Here is a 7,259-nt window from a genome sequence, read left to right on the forward strand (position 1 = left end):
GAGATGTGTCCACCGGTGTCAATATTCACACATACGCCTGCTGAATAATTGATGATGATCAACTCGGGCACTTCTCCCCATCCTATCGTCTCGCCGACCCTAACTTGTCTGGTGTTCTAACCTAAAGCGCTTCCGCGGTTGGCCGTGCGTCCTTCGGGGGAAGTCATGAAGAGACACTAAGAGCTCAAATGTTGGCAGGCGCTTCTCACACTTCAACGGACCTCAAGGTAGATCCTGTAGTGGCGGCGCCTCGACTGCAATGAACGAGAATTTGGGGTTATTTGAGATCCAATATATTGGATGAGCATCAATACCTAAGAAGTAAATCCATGTCCCCCCCCCCCCTCCCATCCCACATTTTTTTTTTTTAAGTTGCTGATCCCTGCTTTGGTCCCATAATAAGTTCCATTTCCTTTTCCATCATTATCATTGCACTGTTCTGATTTCACATCCAAAATATTTTTGTGTTGGCATGACAAAAAAAAAAAAAAGCTTCCTGGAACCAAGCCATTGTGATCCAATCCACTTCGTCTTGAGCATCGCATGCATCACCCTGACAGGCTGGGTTCATTTATTTATAAGAAAGATGACACCTCAGCAGTGTGCCGACAGACCCCCGCGTGTGGCAACATGAGGCTCGCGTCACGCGCAATCAAATATGCAGAAAAGGCTTTCCTTGCTCAAAGTGGGGTGGCGCGAGAAGTCGGACTAGCGAAAGCGCTCAATCAAAGCCGGAAAAGATGTCACGGTGACACAAGTGCTTGCCGGAAAAAGCGAGGCTTCATTACAAACGCATCCTTTATCCCATGCATGGTTTTTTTTTTCTTCACACCCCAGAGGAACAGATGTGCGGAAACAGCTTGACATTTAAATGACAGGGAAATGGGATCTACCGTCCCTCGCGGATTTGCCAGACACCTTTTTTATTACGACGGGTCATTAGTGCCTAAATGAGAACCGGCAGAGTTGCGTAGCCTCAAGGGAAGAGAAAAATGATATTGTGTGAAGGGTTATCTGGTTATGCGGCACCACAAAGACTTTGCATGGTCTTTCCCTTTGCGGATTCACCAGACAATAGCCAGTACAAAAGAGATCAAATCATGTACATTCGGGCAAAGCCTCAAAATGCATTTTCGCATATGCCAAGGCCCCCGAAAAAAAGCGATCCATTCATCGGGAATATAATTAGACCTGCAAGCAGCTATGAACAGATTGTCGCATGCCCCTTTATTCATGGTGAATCCTCAAACAAGGGTCAAACATATGATGATAACAATTTGGTGTTGCCCACATGTCGAGAATAATTGGTACATTTGCATGAATTTCCAAGTAGAAAGCCGGAACAAGCCCTAGACTTCTTCAAAATGGTTGTTTCAAACCTGAACTAGTTGCCAGCCAATCGCAGGGCACATATAGACGAACAACCGTACGTGCTCACACTAATTAATTAACGACTTGGTAGCAAAGCAGAACTTTTGACGAGGTTTCTGCCTAAACAGGCGGCGGTTGTGATCGAAATAGGAGGTAAACATAAAGTGAGCAAAGTTCGGTGTGGGACTATTTTCCGAACCACTTAATCCTCACTAGGGTCGCGGGGGGTGCTGGAGCCCTTCCCAGCCGTCTTCGGGCAGTAGGCGGGGGACACCCTGAATCGGTTGCCAGCCAATCGCAGGGCACACAGAGACGAACAACCATCCACGCTCACACTCACACCTAGGGACAATTTAGAGTGTTCAATCAGCCTGCCACGCATGGTTTTGGAATGTGGGAGGAAACCCGGAGAAAACCCACGCAGGCCCGGGGAGAACATGCAAACTCCACACAGGGAGGCCGGAGCTGGAATCGAACCCGGTACCTCTGCACTGTGAAGCCGACGTGCTAACCACTGGACTACCGGACCGCCCACTAATTAATTTGCCTTCCCTATTTTTTTTCTTCACATTTACAGTGTTGTTTTGAAACACTTCTGATACTCAATTTGAATGAATATCAAGTTTTATAAAGGATCGTCGGAGATAGGCACTCAGAAATAACGACAAGACACTTCTGGCTACCAACAATGGGCACTTTATTGGTTCCACACAGAAATGATAACACAGTTCAAACAAGTTCTATGAAGCTAAAGATGATATACTCTTACCGTATGCCAGTAGGATGGAGAGCCAACATCCTCAGCAGAGTGAGCTTCAATACTCGCTGGGCGTCCGTACGCTACCCGCAGCAGACTCTACCGAATGATCTCGGTCCTCCTCCTTTTATTCTATAATGTGTGCTAGGGAGGGGGTGAGTGGCCATTCTCACTTCCCCCCAGCCACATTACTTTTGTTGTGTAACCAAGTGGCATATCTTATGAGAACATCCCGTTTTGTACTTTTTCCACATACTATCAGCAGATGCTTTTAATCATGAGTTTTCGGCAATAACAGGATGTGTCTCAAGAGTTTCAGTAAAAACATGTTATTCAAGCATTTATGCAATAAACAAACTTTAAACACAATAATCATTAATACAACGATATATATTGATTAATGAAAACATCACTACACTGTTTATTATACCAAGTGTTCAGTTTATCGAAGTCTAAATTTCATTCGAAAAATTGTCAATGTAAATACTTTTTCACATCATGTGTATGCAAAACAGTTTTCGACGGGTACAAAATCGTGTTTGGAGGTGCAGATAATGGAGTCATTTTTACATTTTCATTCACTACCTTTGAAGCCAGTCGGCGACAAGCGAGCCTAAACAAATGAGATAAGCATCCTCCATGTTCTTGGAATATTGTTCTCCTTCCTTATCAGATAAGTGAAACTCTTGCAGCCTATTTTGTCATCCACTATTTTCGCTCCAGGCTGGCTATCTGTCATGAGAGATCGGGGACCAGATACAAACGGTCTAACAAAGTGGGCCGACGTGATAAATGGACGATAACGACACCCGGGGGAGAGCGCCATCCAGGTTAATTCCGGTGTATCGAGATAACATCTGTAACACATGTGCGGGAAAGCTAACCGGGCTCAGTCGTGGATCGAATCCGAGTCTGCTGACGCGGCAGAAAGGGAGGACGATGGCAACGTGACCGTGCGGGCGAGAGGCGAGTGATGAAGCGCCGCCGAGGAGCCAAAATGAGTCCCACAGCTCTGACGTTAACGCTGCTGTGAGCATAGCGCTCGCTCAGTTTGAGTCATCTTGTTGAGAGGACCTGTTTAGCGTAGTCGGTTGACGGGGTTGGCCCCGTACTGCTTCCTTGACCCCATTTGGAGCTTCCTCAAACGGAGCTTCTTCAAGGTTTGCAATTCGCAAATTGTTTTGCTTTGAAAAAATGAGCCAGTTGGCTTCATTGAAGACTCGAGTAAAAACTGTCCAAAATGCACTTTATGTTTACAAACAAGAGATATATGTTAATAATAATAAATGGATGTTTGGCTAACATGCTAAGTTGATTTGGACATGCGAAAAACATGCTAAGGGGTGGCCCAGTGGTTAGCGTGTCGACCTCACAGTGCAGAGGTACCGGGTTTGAGTCCGGCTCCGGACACCCTGTGTGGAGTTTCGATGTTTTCTCCAGGTACTCTGGTTTCCTCCCACATTTGCAAAACATGGATGGCAGGCTGATTGAACACTCTAAATTGATGTGAGTGTGAGCGCGGATGGTTGTTCGTCTCCGTGTGTGCCCTGCGATTGGCTTAAAACCGGTTCAGGGTGTCCCCCACCGACTGCCCGAAGACAGCTGGGATAGGCTCCAGCACCCCCCCCCCCCCCCCACGACCTTTGTAAGGATAAAGCGGATCAGGAAATGGATGGATGGAAACATGCGAGGACTAAATTGTCTTTGGTGACAAAAAAACGTGGGTTACGTTGATAGAAGATGCTACATCAACGTTGTCAAATTTGGCATTCAGTTCATCGAAGATTAAACTTTCTTCAGTTTCTAAATTTTGAGTGTTCCTTTCACCTCGCCGTGCACGTTTTCGAAATGTGGGAGGAAACCAAAGTACCCGGAGAAAACCCACGCGGGCACGGGGGAGACCCTGCAAACTTCCGCTCAGGAAGCCACAATCGAACCTTGCACCTTTGCACAATGAGGCGGACATGCTAACCAGTCGCCCATGTTTGATTTTAGTTGATAAACTTAAGATTTCGCTAATCATGCAGCGACAAGTGTTTTATGTTAGCTCGAAGCACTAAGTTTTCAGATTTTGTGAACAACTTTGTCTTCCCACGAAGCCGTCCTCTCTTTTTGCCTGGTTTTGAGGCCTTTGAGTACGTTCCAGTAAATTATCACAAATTTAGTGACTCTGCTACATAGCAGGGCAGCGGGGGTTAGCTTGGCGAGCTTTACTAATGAGCTCTGGAGCAGCGGGATGGCACTGGGAGAATTCTTGCTTTGAAAACGTCAGCAGAGGCTCCGCGTTAGATGTGCTGTACGTTGACAGTGGTTGGAACGAGGCCTTCAAGGTACGTCAGGTGTGATGGACCGAGCTATATGTCAACGCTCTCATTTCCATCCGTTCCGGTTGCGCGGCGGATTATTGTTCTGGCACGGCCGCTTCACAAAATGGGATGTGACAATGCTCCCTTCTAGAAAATGCCACTTGCCAGAGCGTTTCACTGCCACAAATGTTTCACGCCACACTAATATGGTAATCACTGGATCGCCCCCGACCCCACAATGGCACCTTGTGAGGGCTGTCTTTTCAGGCCGAGCGTGACTCTGGACAACAGCCAATCCATCAAGTCCAAACAGCTTTAAAAAAATGAGCTATTAAATTCATAATTGCGCACGTTGAAGGAAAAGAGCTGCGGAGATTCTCTTGTCAGGAGAGCGCCGTACACACGCTTAGACGGGAGCGCCTTCTACGGAGTTAAACATGCAATTCTGTTTTTACGAGCGTGGGTCCAGGTGCCCATTGGTGGCCCCGGTCCAGCTGGAGGATGTGGTCGATTCGCTTCGGCTGGCATGCTGGTTGGCATACTAACAGACTGTGACAAGGCTTGAGCTCCTGCCTGGTGTCCATGAGCACGAGCAGCTGCAGGATTACACGAGGCAATGTTGAAAGTCGCACACAACTACCTGCCACTTTTTCGTGGGTGTCAGCTAGCTAGCTAGATAGATAGCTAGATAGCTAGATAGCTAGATAGCTAGATAGATAGTAATTTTGTGCCATTTGAAAATTTGAAAAGGCTTGAAAAATGCTCAAAGGTCGCCTGTCAGGTTCGTATAGCGTAGAGAGTAAGGTACTCCATGTTGGTTTCTGCTTGTTCCGCACCCTTGTTACCTGACCAAACACAATCGAGGGAATCGAGATCAAATGGCGTTCCCAACACAACAGAACCTCGCCATAGTCAGTTTGGTGCTCTTCCACCAGCTCGCTCAATCCGTGTTCGGGTTTATTTGCTTTACTTAACTAGGCAAAACGCTATTCTGATTAAAACTTGTTAAAGGTTTCCAGTATGAAATCACCCTCATTGTCTGGGGGGCATCATGGAAGGCCTCCGCGTCGCAAAGAGCTTAATGTATTATTTCACCGAGGGATGTTTTAAGCCTTTTTATTAAAGTGAAACAATCTTGTCATGCACCTGTTGCCAGTTCTGCGGAGGGGTATTTATTGTCAGGCTGTGTCAGCACACGCTAATCCATGGCCACTATTACCAGCGTGACCTATTCCTGCTCTTCATTTCGTGGATGTGTGGTGATTGTGCCGTAGGTACCACACACACCTTTCTCCATCCACTGTCCACTTTTGTGTTATCCAATGTCACAGTAAACAAATGCTTCAACTGATGACATGCTGGTTTCCTCCCCGCGTGCTGAAAAGTGTGTGTGCAAGTAATTTCGATCCTGTTGACGATGGCCTTGTCCATTTTGGTGATGAAGTGGTATAGGGTGGTATGTCTTGCATGTAGTGTTTGGGGGGTGAGAAACATGGGGGCCCTCTTGTAAAACGTCAAAAGAAGAATGGCCATCCTCTCACCACCTTTGCCTGGAATTCCACCATCTGCCCGCGGGCTTAACCCACTAATTGTGGCCTCACTTCCTACGCCATTGTCGCATGCCTGAGGCTCGCTTTTCCAAACCACGGTTATATTAAGAAGCGGGTGTTTTAGTGGAACGGACGTCATGCTGTTAAGTGAAATGATCAGTGTTTGTGTTTTAACGGTCGCCGGATTGATGTGCCTGAGGTTCCTGTGGTCGGAGATTTTGGCTGAGTCTGCCTTCTTATTAGATAGTTCCAAGGATGGAAGTAAACAGTAGTTAGAATGTGACGTGAGGTTGTCATGGAAATGTACCATATATCAAGTAAAATCTAGTTTGGGGGTTTTTTGTCCAAGATTGACTGGCGCTGAGTGGGTTGTGTTTGAGATGTGTGGTGTAATGGGGACCTCTAGTGGCTAACTTCAGTCATGACAACATAATGTATGTATTCTTGAGGAGAATTATTTTCCTTTGTAAATTGGTTTTAAAAAATAAAAATCTATTTTACTACAAGTACTACTAAGCTTACTCCTGAACGAGTGGACATTTGAACTTACTTGTGAACTAATGCAGTGAACTTGTGAACATTCATTCATTCATTCATCTTCTGAGCCGCGGGGGTGCTGGAGCCTAATCCCAGCTGTCTCCGGGCAGTAGGTGGGGGACACCCTGAATCGGTTGCCAGCCAATCACAGGGCACACAGAGACGAACAACCATCCACGCTCACACCTAGGGACAATTTAGAGTGTTCAATCGGCCTGCCACGCATGTTTTTGTAATGTGGAAACCGCAGCACCCAGAGAAAACTCACGCAGGCCCCGGGGAGAACATGCAAACTCCACACAGGGAGGTCGGAGCTGGAATTGAACCCAGTACCTCTGCACTGTGAAGCCGACGTGCCGGGCCGCCCAACTTGTGAACAAGTGAAGAAATTGAATTCAAACAATGGAATTAGTGGTCTTAGTGGCACTGGCCACAATTCTCGCTTGGAAAAAGGGTTCTGAACCTCAATGGGACCAATAATACATTATCTATTTCAATTTGTATGAAATCCATCATTCCCACTGTTTTATACTGCTGCTGTTCCGACTACTAATGACTGTGAAACGTACCGTAATAACATATATTCACCACAATGCACACTGCGTGTTGCAATATGTAAATGAAATCTCGAATGGAAAAGGGAATAAAATGGCATGATAACGTCGTGCTCGCAGCAGCATCCCTGCTTCCTGACCCCTCAAAGATGGAAACGACATTGCGTTCGCGTCACGACGCTCG

This window comes from Hippocampus zosterae, chromosome 15 (assembly GCF_025434085.1).
Source record: "Hippocampus zosterae strain Florida chromosome 15, ASM2543408v3, whole genome shotgun sequence".
Taxonomy (NCBI): Eukaryota; Metazoa; Chordata; class Actinopteri; order Syngnathiformes; family Syngnathidae; genus Hippocampus; species Hippocampus zosterae.